Source organism: Microcebus murinus, chromosome 11, assembly GCF_040939455.1.
Source record: "Microcebus murinus isolate Inina chromosome 11, M.murinus_Inina_mat1.0, whole genome shotgun sequence".
NCBI lineage: Eukaryota > Metazoa > Chordata > Mammalia > Primates > Cheirogaleidae > Microcebus > Microcebus murinus.
This window is the reverse complement of record NC_134114.1, coordinates 78514847-78526881: the sequence shown is the minus strand read 5'-3', so window position 1 is coordinate 78526881 and position 12035 is coordinate 78514847.

The following is a 12035-nucleotide window of genomic DNA, read 5'->3' as shown; positions in this document are numbered from 1 at the left end:
TGACCTCTTTTTTCACTTTGTTGCTCTAGCACTTATAAGCCTTTTATAAAACTGGTATTTCCACCATAAAAAGTAAAATAGAAGTGATTTTACTGGCTACATGCATCCTACAGAAACACTCCCCAACCAGCATACATACATCTTTTGACATAGTATTTATTAAACAAAAATACAATTTATTAGCAGCTTTGTACTTTACAATATTAATAAAAATATATTGTTGAATATTCTGAGGAACAGCAAATTCTGAATGTCTACTTGTTTATCATGTCATTTTTAATAAAAACATAGTTTGTAAAGTTTCATAGGAGAATAGTCTTGGGTTTAAATAAACATAGTATTTTACCCTACTAAACCTAGATGTTACCTTTAGTTTTTAGTGATAGTGTTTGTTCTTGCTTTTTATCATCTATAGTGGAGTTAACTGCCCTGTTACCTTGCAGTTGCAATGCCTACCTCTGTGCCTCTCATATAATAGATGTTAAAAATATATTTGTTTTGTTACTGAGAGCATTTATTATTAACAAAAAAAATTTCACTTTCTTGATCAAGGAAATTTGGAAATTTGAGTGGTGTATTACTTAAATCACTCTGGACATTTAATTCTGCCAAAATTATACATGGCTCTGCTAATACTAACTTAAAAGCATTCCCAAACTGACTGGGAAATGCTGTAGTTTCGGATTGTAATTTTCAACACCAGTGTTGCTCAATATTTTAGTACATTCTTAATTTTTCTATAGTTACTTCCAGCAAATATTTTTTAACTTTAAGACATTTCTGTCATTTCAGTTCTTTAAGAATATTGATGAGAAGAAAACAAATCAATATTATATCCTTCATTACAAACCTAAAATTCACAAATGTGTAAAATAATGTCTCACTAAAGTGAACTAAAATCTGAAGACATTGTATTAATACTGATAGAGGGAAGTTTCTTTTTTTGTTGTTTCATTTTCTTCTGAAAGGAAGTAGGTAAAAAAATAGACTTCGATTGCAAACATTGCTAATTGCCTTGGCCTTTTGTCCACATTATACAATACTTTAGAATTTATTTTAGTTAATTATTCTATTTTTAGAACAGTATTTATTTTATTTGTAATTTTTATTATAAACATATTAACAAATGAATAATTAATGTTTATGATATTTAATAAACATAGCCTCTTCTTATGGAAAATAAAGTTATGACAACAGAAAGCCCTAACTGCTGCCTGGGCTGAGTGAGGAAGGCTCCTAGCAGATGAGCCCAGAACCAAGGGCTAGCTACCTTAAAGTTAGGCTGGTGAATATCCTTCTGCATCCTGTAGCTTTTGTACTCCTTTTCTTATTGAACATGATGCCTGCCTAAACTTTCAGTGACACAGGAGTAGTTGGGACTATCATACCATCATATAGAGACAACTTTTCTCCAAAGTACTATCTCTCAATTTCAACTCTCCAATAACACTAATCCTCATACCTCCTCAAACTCGAACCCCCCAATTTCCTGTACCTTCCTCCTTTTTCTTTCTCTTTCTAATGGAAATATTCTAGCCTCTCCCACTCCTCATATCCCCATGCTTCAACAGCACCTGACTCTCCTCATCAGTACAATCAGTCCAGACAGAAGTGGATTTGGGTCTTTTCAAAGAAACATAGAAATCTTTCTTTTCCGAAGGACATGAGAAATAAAATAATAAATGTTTAAAAAACTTTCATTGACTCACCTCTATTTCACTCCCAGTAAATCTGTGCAGAACTTAGCAGAGAGGCAACAGAGTGTTTATTTTGGTTCACAAACTCAGCTACCTACTGCGGCAGGGCACATGACAAAGAGAACGATTTCTGTGCATGAACATAAGCAGTAGGTCTCACCATGGAGACCCAGGAAGCACATGCATCACTCCAATTAAGATATGGACATTTAATTTTAAAACTGCATTTTGATAGTATGCTGAAATAAAAACAATTTAAAAAAAAACTGCATTTTGATTGCATGAATCAGGTCTGAGTTGGGCCACCAGCTCGTGACCTCTGATGGGGTGTTTATAGTGTGAGTTTAGAGTCCAACAGTTTTCTAGACATTGTCCTTGTACATTTAAGTTACCTTCCTGGACCTACTTTTCTCCATCTGAGAGGGAAATTAAAATGAGCACCTAATTATATATGTTTTGGAATGAACTGTGTGTCTCCAAAATTCATATGTTAAAATCTTAATGTCCCATGTGACTGACTATATTTAGATGTAGGGCCTTTAAGAAGGTATTATAATTAAGGTTCAATGAGATCATAAGAGTGGGACCCTAATGCAATAGAAAAGTATCTTATAAGAAGAGGAAGGAGACTAGAGTGTGCATGCACAGAGGAAAGGCTATGTAAAAAAGTAAGCACATAAGAAGGAAGCTGTCTGCAAACCAGGAAAAGAAGCCTCACCCAGAAACCAATCATTCCAGCAGCTTGATCTTGAACTTCCAGCCTCCAGAACTGTGAGAAAATAAATTCCTGTTGGTTAACCTACCCAGTCTGTGGTACTCTGTTTTAACAGCCGGAGCAGAAAAATACACTATGGTTGTTAGGTGAGTTCAATGAAATAATCTACCCAAAAACAGGATATATAAATAATAAAGAATCAGCATATGTCATGATGATGTTGAGAATTATCTTAGGTACAGCATATCATTAATTTTACAATTCAGATGAAATTGATAATATTTGAGGAAAAAGTTTATGAAAGCAGACATAAGATAAAGTAGAAACTCTGAATATCAGTAATTTTAATAAATATATCAAAATGTATAATGAAACACATTCCTAGAAAGAGATAAGCAGGTCAAAGAAAAGAGATGTGAGGAAGTAAGGAGTAAGGCTACGAGGTACCTAAGGTAATTCTCACCAGTACCTTGAGTATTTATCATTTCTATGTGTTGGGAACATTTCAAGTTCTCTCTTCTAGCTACTTTGAAATATACTATAGTCACTGTACTCTGCTATTGAACATTTGAATTTGTGTCTGTCTGTCTGTACTCGCTCACCAACACCTCTTTATCCCTCATCAACACACACACACACACACACACACACACACTTCCCAGCCTCTGTTATCTATCATTTCATTCTCTACCTAGTGAGATCAACTTTTTAACTCCCACATATGAGTGAGAACATGTGATATTTGTCTTTCTGTGCCTGGTTTATATCATTCAACGTAATGACCTCCAGTTCCATCCATGCTGATGTAAATAATATTATTTCATATTTAATGGCTCAATATTATTCCATTATGTATATATATACTACACTCTATCCATTCATCCATTGATGAACTCTTAGGTTGATTCCACATCTTTACTAATGTGAATAGGACTACAATAAATAAACACATGCTGGTATCTCTTTGACCTACTGATTTTTTATAATTTTTTTTGGATAAATACCCAGCAGTGGAATTGTTGAATCATATAGTAGTTCTATGTTTAGTTTTTTGAGAAATCTCCGTACTATTTTCTTAGTGGCTGTACTAATTTACAGTCCCACCAACAGTGTACAAAAATTCTCTTTTCTCTGCATTCTCACTGGCATCTACTATTTTTTGTCTTTTCTAATGATAGCCATTCTAACTAGGATAAGATGATATCTCATTGTGATTTTTTTTCCTTTTTTTTTTTTATTTTGGCATATTATGGGGGTACAGATTTTAAGGTTTCAATAAATGCCCATTTCCCCCCCTCCCCCCAAAAGTCTGAGTCTCCATCATGACCATCCCCCAGATGGTGCACATCTCACTCACTATGTATGTATATACCCGCCCCCCTCCCCTCATTGTGATTTTGATTTGCATTTTCCTGATGATTAGTGATATAGAATATGTTTTCATATTGTTATTGGACATTTTTCTTCATTTGAGAAATGTCTATTCATGTCCTTTGCCACTTTTTCATAGGATTATTTGCTATTTTACCATTGAGCTGTTTGAGTTCCTTGTATATTCTAGATAATAGTCCCATGTTGGATGAATACTTTACAAATATTTTCTCCCATTCAACAGGTGTCTCTTCACTCTATTGATTGTTTCCTTTGCTATACAGAAGCTTTTTAGGTTAATATAGTCTCATTTGTCTATTTTTGTTTTTGTTGTTAGTGGTCTTGAAGTCTTGGCCATAAAATCTTTGCCTAGACTAATGTCATGAAATAGTTTCCCTATGCTTTCTTCTGGTAGTTTTATAGTTTTGAGTATTAAATTTAAGTCTTTAATACATCTTGAGTTGATTTTTCTATATGGTGAGAGATGAGGGTACAGTTTCATTCTTCTGCATATGGATATTCAATTTTTCTAGCACCATTTATTCAAGAGAGTATCCTTTCCCCAATGTACGTTTTTTTGCACCTTTGTTGAAAATCAGTAGACTATAAATATGTAGATTTATTACTGGATTCTGGATTCTGTTCCCTTGGTCTATGTCAGTCTATGTATCCATTTTTATACCAGTAAAATGATGTTTGGTTACTATAATCTTGTAATACATTTTGAAGTCAGGTGGTATGATGCCTCCAGTTTGGTCCTTTTTGCTCAGGAGTACTTTGGCTATTCACAATCCTTTTGGGTTCCATACAGATTTTAGGATTATTTTTTCTATTTCTGTGAAAAATGACATTGGTATTTTGATAGTGATTGCATTAAATTTGTAGATTGTTTTGGGCATTATGGTCATTTTAATGACATTAATTCTTCCAATCTATGAGAATGGCATGTCTTCCCGTTTATAATTTCTTTCATTAATGTTTTGTAATTTTCCTTGTATAGATCTTTCACCTCTATGGTTAAATGTATTTCTGGGTATTTAATTTTTTGGTATCTATTATAAATGGGATTGTCTTTTTGATTTTTTCTTAGCCAGTTCATTATTGGTATATAGAAACACTACTGATTTTTGTGTGCTGCTTTTGCTGCACTAATTTTTACAGCATATTACAAAATATGTTTTTCTAGTCTTTAACAGTACTGTTTTCTAGTTGAACAGTTAATGAATTTCATTTTTTCATACCTACTTATAAACTTTTAAATGAACCCTAAAAAGAAAACTCAAAAGAAACTGTGCCGTGGATGAAATTTAATCTTAATTATATCAATATTTAACTTATAAATGGTACTTATTTCACACCTACTAGACGGCAAATGTATAGTTAGCTAATGATAAAAGTCAATCAATTATGATTCAAAAACTAACATGTAAGGATTTGTCAAAATATTGTCTAAAATAATCAGCTCCAATTTCACTAAAAAAAATACAGAACTTAGTGGTTAAAAGCATGAGCCTTGGTACTTAAAGTCTGTGTTTTAATCTCATTTTGCCAATTAATAACTGTGATGTTAGGCATTTAAAAAATTACTATATAATTTCCTATCCAGAAGAGGAGAAATAATAATTTTTATCTCTTGCAATTACTATGATGTTTAAATAAAATAATGTATATAAAAGCCATCACAGTATCTGACACAAGAAATGGTTTACTATATTTTATTAAAATATATTTATTAATAGGTATTCCATGATATTTTAAGCTCAATAAGTACATATTTAATTATTAGATGTTAATGCAGTTGAAATAAAGTAGAATATTGTGCTGTATATTTTAGGGGTGCCTAAAACATGATTTATCTCAAATTTCCTTAGATACATTGTCATCGAAGTTCAGGGTGTATAGGGTGAACATGATACAGTTTAATCAGAAGGTCTAGATTTAAATATCAGTTCTTTCACCTATCTGCTGTATAATTTGAATAAGATTTTAGTTCACTAGAATTTTCTTTCGATTCATTACTTTATACATGATTCTGTTTCATGTATGAAATAGAGAATATAATGTCTGCTTCATACCAAAGAAGTAAAAGATAAAATGACATTACTTACAGAAAGAGAGAGAAAGGGAAAGAGTGCAACTGTAATCTGTTGCATTTTTGTGACCTTTAAGTTTGAAGTGTTAGAATTCTTTTGGATTCAATTTTTATTATTTTTTTATTAAAACACATTGACAAAAAGTGAATATTCCATAAACTTTTACAAGTAATTATTAAAGATTAAAAGCCGAATTTTTATTTACAATCTATCTCCCGATTTGAATTGGGCTTCTTTTTCAAATAGCCCATCTAGCCACAAAATATTTTATTATTGCTAGAATGATATCTGTTTGTTCCAGCATCAATTTTATTCATATTTTCTTTGATATTCATAAATGTAAGCATTGAGAATATGTGTTCACATAAGCACTTGGAATAAATGCTAATGTAAGAAAAAAACTTTCCTAAATCTTAGAGCAATGGAATAGATCTTTCTACCTTAGCACTAGATCTCCGGGCTACTGAATATCTTGTGACTAGTTTGTGGACATTTGTTTATTGGTGATCTCTGATGACTCACTTCTCTTTGCTTCTTTCTCCTGCTTGGAATAATATGCACTTTATGCCCCTTTCTTTTCTTTAGTTCTTTTTTATTGTTGCATAAGCTATGAACATACCTTTATTCCACTGAATTTAAAGGCAGTAGTTAAATGTAATGTGACAGATTTTTTCTCTTTTATATCAAATATGTAATTATTTTGACTCAGTCATTCTGAGACTAGACAAAACCAAGTTTCAGTAAAGAGAATGAGCCTTTGTTCTTAATAAAATTCTTACCACTATCCACACTATTCATTAACATTGTACTGAAGATAGCATTAGATTCTGCATAGCTAGGAAAAAAACACTTGATTTATCTGAATGTTAAAAGAAAAGAATGGATATATTATATATTAATGAAAAACATAACAATTATTATTTATTTGTATTCACTCAATAAGAAACAGTTATGCATAAGAAACAGTTTATTTGTATTTGTACAATAAGTACAAATATTTAGAGTTCTTAGTTTAATAATTTTCTTCTACCGATTCTAAAATTATAAACCACTGTTCCAGAAATTGCAAAAAAATAAAGTTTCTTTATACACTCTTCTTGTGTTTTCATAATTATTACAAAATTAATTAACATATATAACTTAATATAGTGAAAAATCCCTCCCAATTGAATTTTTAATTTAAATTATAATAAATGTTAAATCTTGAGGGATTTTAGAGTTTATCAAATCTTCCTATTCCAGATAAGTTAGTAGAAGTGGTCAAGTGGATGACTTATTCAAGACTCTTGTTATTCAGTAGTAGTAACAGAAAACTATTTTGATTTATTTAGAAAAAAATAATGCAGGTTCATTGAGAATTATCAAAGTACACAATGCATGATGAGGCTGTGACAGGAGAGGTGGGCAAAGTTTAGACCATGGAGACCTTTGTATGATAAACAGTTGTAATTTTAATAGAGAACAGTGTTTTCAGTTACAGCACTATTGAAATTTTTAATCAGATAATTTCTTATAATAGTGTATGATGGGATATTTACCACTATTCTTGGCCCCTACCCAGTAGATGCCAGTAATACCTCCACACATACCTCATTTGTGATAATCAATAGTTTACAGACTGACAAATATCTTGTATGAACAATATCATCCCGTAACAGGGAACTACTGATTTACAAAGGATGGGCACTGATTTTTTTAAAGAAATATAAAATGCTAAAATTTTTACTTTAAAAACATTCTTAAAGCATTAAAGAAAATAGATTATATTAGAGAAGATCATAGTCAGGCTTATTAGAAAGTGATTTTAGAATTAAAAATAAGAGTTTATGAGAGTATGGTAAATCAACTTAGAAAGATATTATAAAAGAAAACTAAATAATATTTATATGGTGAATATGATAGGAATATTTTATAATTTGAGTCCAAATGTATGATTTTCATAATTTTACAAATGAGAAGAATTAAATTGAGAAAAGTTAAGTAAATTCCCTACCATCAACCAGTAGGTTATGGAGCTAGAAAAAGGGGTAAAACTAGCATTTAAAACAAGGTTTTCATAAATTTAAAAGTTCGTTATTCTCTTATGTTGTTACACTGGCTCTGGTAAATGTGTTATAGCCAGTTATGATTATAGATTTAGACTATATATTTAGGTTTGGTGAGTTTGCCTACAGTCTAATATTTGACATTTTGCTTCACTAACTAAAAGTTGACATGTCATTTCCTCACATGTTTTTTTGTATATTATGCTTTTTTCCTTTTTATTTATTTTTTCTTACACACCTTTTACCTTTATTTTATTCCTTAGTTTCCAATATCTATCAACTAAATTGCTTAATTTCAGACTATAATAACACAGTAATAAGATATAATAGAATGTATTTTGAAAATCATTTTTTAATGTGCATGAATTAGCCAAAGTGTGTGGCTTTATTTTCTCAATTTAATGACCACTGACTCATGGTCTGTCTGAAAAACATGCTATTGTTCCTAAATTCATTTAAACAAATATATTTTTATAATCATTACTTGGAAAACATCAGTATTGGTATGCAACTTTTGGGACAACTAACAGATACTTGGACTAGAACAACTGAAATAAACAATGATATTCTCATATCGTTATATGCTTAAGGGCTGCCCTTTGATGGCAGCTAGTATTGCTTTAGTGATTCAATGATGTCAATGCAAACAACTCATTGATTTCCTTGACTTTCCTATCATGGCTGCAAGATGACTGCTGAAAGTCATTAATAAGAAGGAAAAGGGAAGAAGATCAACTGTGTCAATTATTTCATGGAAAAAAAAATAACTTTCCTGGAAACATCTGTTTATAATTATTTTACTATGATTCACATCATCAGATCTTCATTTAAGGGAATCTGTAAAAAGTGAGTATTTACCTTTTCCAGCTTCTGAGGTAAAGACATGTTTGGAAGAATAACTAGGGAATGAGTGTTGTTAAGCTAGACAATAGATTCAAAAGTTGTTGATGTGGTTGTTCAGTGAAGATCTTTGGTTTCAGTGGGAGTGCACATAAGAATGATAAAGATTATAATACTGTCTTTGCCTACTAGATAGTAAAGTATGTTATTGAATAAACAACTGGCATACATGTATACAAAGAACTCTCTATCTGGGTAGTATAATAGAACTTTTTTCCCAATCTTAAGCACATTCATCAATAAATAATTAGTATGTACAACTTAGATAATTCTATTGGCATTAAACCAATAAACATCTATTATACGCTGTTACAGGTAAAGCTGCTTGATATATCCAAACTAAGGTTGTATTTCACCGATGTCATAAAGCTCAACATCTGTTTTCATGACTTCTAGTTCAGCCTAGGAGGGTTCCTAAGCTGTCACACACTGAAGTTAAATTCTATTTTCTTTTATAAGCTTGTGAACAATAAATCAAGGCATTAAATTTGGTATCTATAAGCATTCTTGACTGATGCCTGCTAGGAGACTAGTAATTTTCCACACTTTCATACCAATATTCTTTAAATATTTATTTAGTAGGAATAGTATTGGCACTTCTGTAGATTGCTTTCTTGTTTCAATTTAGAGGTGCTGTCAAAGGTGGAAGTGAGACAATTTTAGATTTTTTTTTGTCTGTATGTAAGCACATAGATCCCTGAGTTTAAGTAGTATTATATTTCTGATTTATTCCAGTAAGATATTTAATATTTTTTAAAAATTGTCATCTAGGAGCTGCTGAGCTAGATAGTCTTGGTCCAATTTCATCTACAAAGTGTTGAATAGTATTGGTAGCGGATTTCATTCCTCAGTTCAGTTTGTACCACTAATTTTGGTGAGCCACCTCAGAAGTATAGGCTATTAGTTATAAAATTTAAGACAAGAAAGTATTTTGTTTCTTTAAACACTGACCAATTATTCATTGCTTATTGTCTTTGGGTTAGTAACTTTATCATCACCATATTTCAAAAGACCTCAAAACTTTTTTCTCCTATTAGCCAACATCTTATTTCTATCTTTGTCAGTTGGCCTATTATTTAGGTATGCTTTAAAATGTCTTTAATAAGCTGTTTCAGTTTCCATCATTCAGAAAATGAAACCATTTTCTGAAAATGAAATAAGGAGTACTGTGGATATTCAAGTGAGAGAGTGAGTTTCTTTTAGTAAAAATTTCTACATTTTCTGAAAGCTTATTCAAAGGGAAAATATAAGTGAAACTGATTTGTATATTAATATGTGTGAAATATATTTACTTACTAATATTCCACTAAATATGAATAATTATGTTTTATCTTCTTTTATTTCCCACATATTGAATGTAAACTTTATGAGGGAAGCACTTTGTAGTTGTTATTGTTGTGGTTTTTAACTCTTCTACCTCCAGTACCGAGGACATTGCCTACCACATAGCAGGGGCTCAATAAATACTTATTAAAAAGTAGTAAGTAAATAAATTAATTTTCTAAAAATATACTATGCCTACCTAAACAAATTGTATATTTATACATATACAAATCTACACCCTTGATATAATACCATATACATATAAACAAAAGTAACAGTATACTCTGATAATTTTCAAACATGATTTTATTTTATAGAGATAGTATGTTTAAAGACATATTAGGCAGAACTGATTAGAAAATTAAAAAAACATAAAAAATAAATGTTCTAAGGAATCATGCAACATTATTTATATGAAGTATAAAATATTCTTAAAAATAACACTCAGAAGAGGCTTTGAGGAGTATATCTAATTTTCAGATGAGAATATGGAGTCCCAGGAAGGTGAGTTAACTTGCCCAAATGTCTACATCTAGTGAGCCAATTATAAAGAACAAAGGTTAAGTCAAATTTTCCTGAGATTTTTTTTATATTTGAGGCCAAACTTGCAAGTGGAGAAGCAGAAGATAAAATTGAGGTCATTGGTGAGTAGTCTATTAGGGAGAGATTAAAATACACAGTAGAGGGAAGAAATGCCACTGAGAGCAGGAAAGGACAAAAAAAGGAATGCGGAAACAGTCAGATGTGAAGGGAATGGTAGATGTCAATGGAGAAATACTGTTAATATATCATCAAGGTACAAAATAGTCATCTAAGCTATGAGTGGAACAGGAATGATCTAGAGGCACTAGAAAGAGAAGGTATATGAGAAAACTATTGGGAAGACTGAGCCTTAAGGTGGAAAACAAATGGTTAGTAGAATTTTAAGCAATGGTGAGTCTCTGCAAATGTTTGCATTGTACCAGGATTGTTGAAGGTGTGTATGGGAAAAAAGTATGAAAAAGTATGCATGCATGATTACAAAGTCAAGAAAGTATCTTAAGGAATCTTGCTTGCAAGTGACATAAACCCAAATCACATAATAAATTTATGATTATTTATAATAAAATATCATTTTGGCTTAGGTTATAATAACAGAACATTTCAGTGGTAGAGCTATTTTCAATTATAAATAATTTTATGTGACCAAAGATCATATCAAAAATATATTTGTCATTCAGTGCTGTTTTTCTCCATGTGAGTTTCGTATCTCTCCATTCCTCATGGAAAGATGATTTAATACTACTACTTTGACAAACATAGCTAAAAGAGAGTGCTTCATTCCCTATTATTTTGACCCAAGTGTCTGGATTGAGTTTCTCTGGTTTGACTTCAATCACATAATCACCATTAAATTATTCAGTATGATTAGGAAGAGACAAGAGGTGTGGTTTTTCCATCCACAATTACAAAGACTGAGATTGGGAGTAATTGTTTCCCCAAAGGAAATTAATGTTAAAATAATAGATGCATACTATAAGGTGTACCAGTTTATGTAAATGTGTGTATAAAATGTGAAAATTTTAATAACCATCATTGTGATTTAGAATTACAAAAGTAAAATATATTTTTGGTGAAAGTTTGGGGGACTATTAAAGTAGAGGTCTGTGAATACCAATTATTTCAATGACAATTGTGAAAGTACAGTACGAAAGACTTTATTTAGGACCATAGTGACAGATACAGAAACCACTGCAACTGGATATTATAATGGGAAAGAGAAATTGGCTCTGAATACAACAATGGCAGGTGGAAATTTATAGCCAAGGAGCAGGGTAGGGGGCAATGGATGGAAAATTACTAAGAAGAAATATCAGAGGTAAGAGGGATTCTGACTAAACCAATATAACAG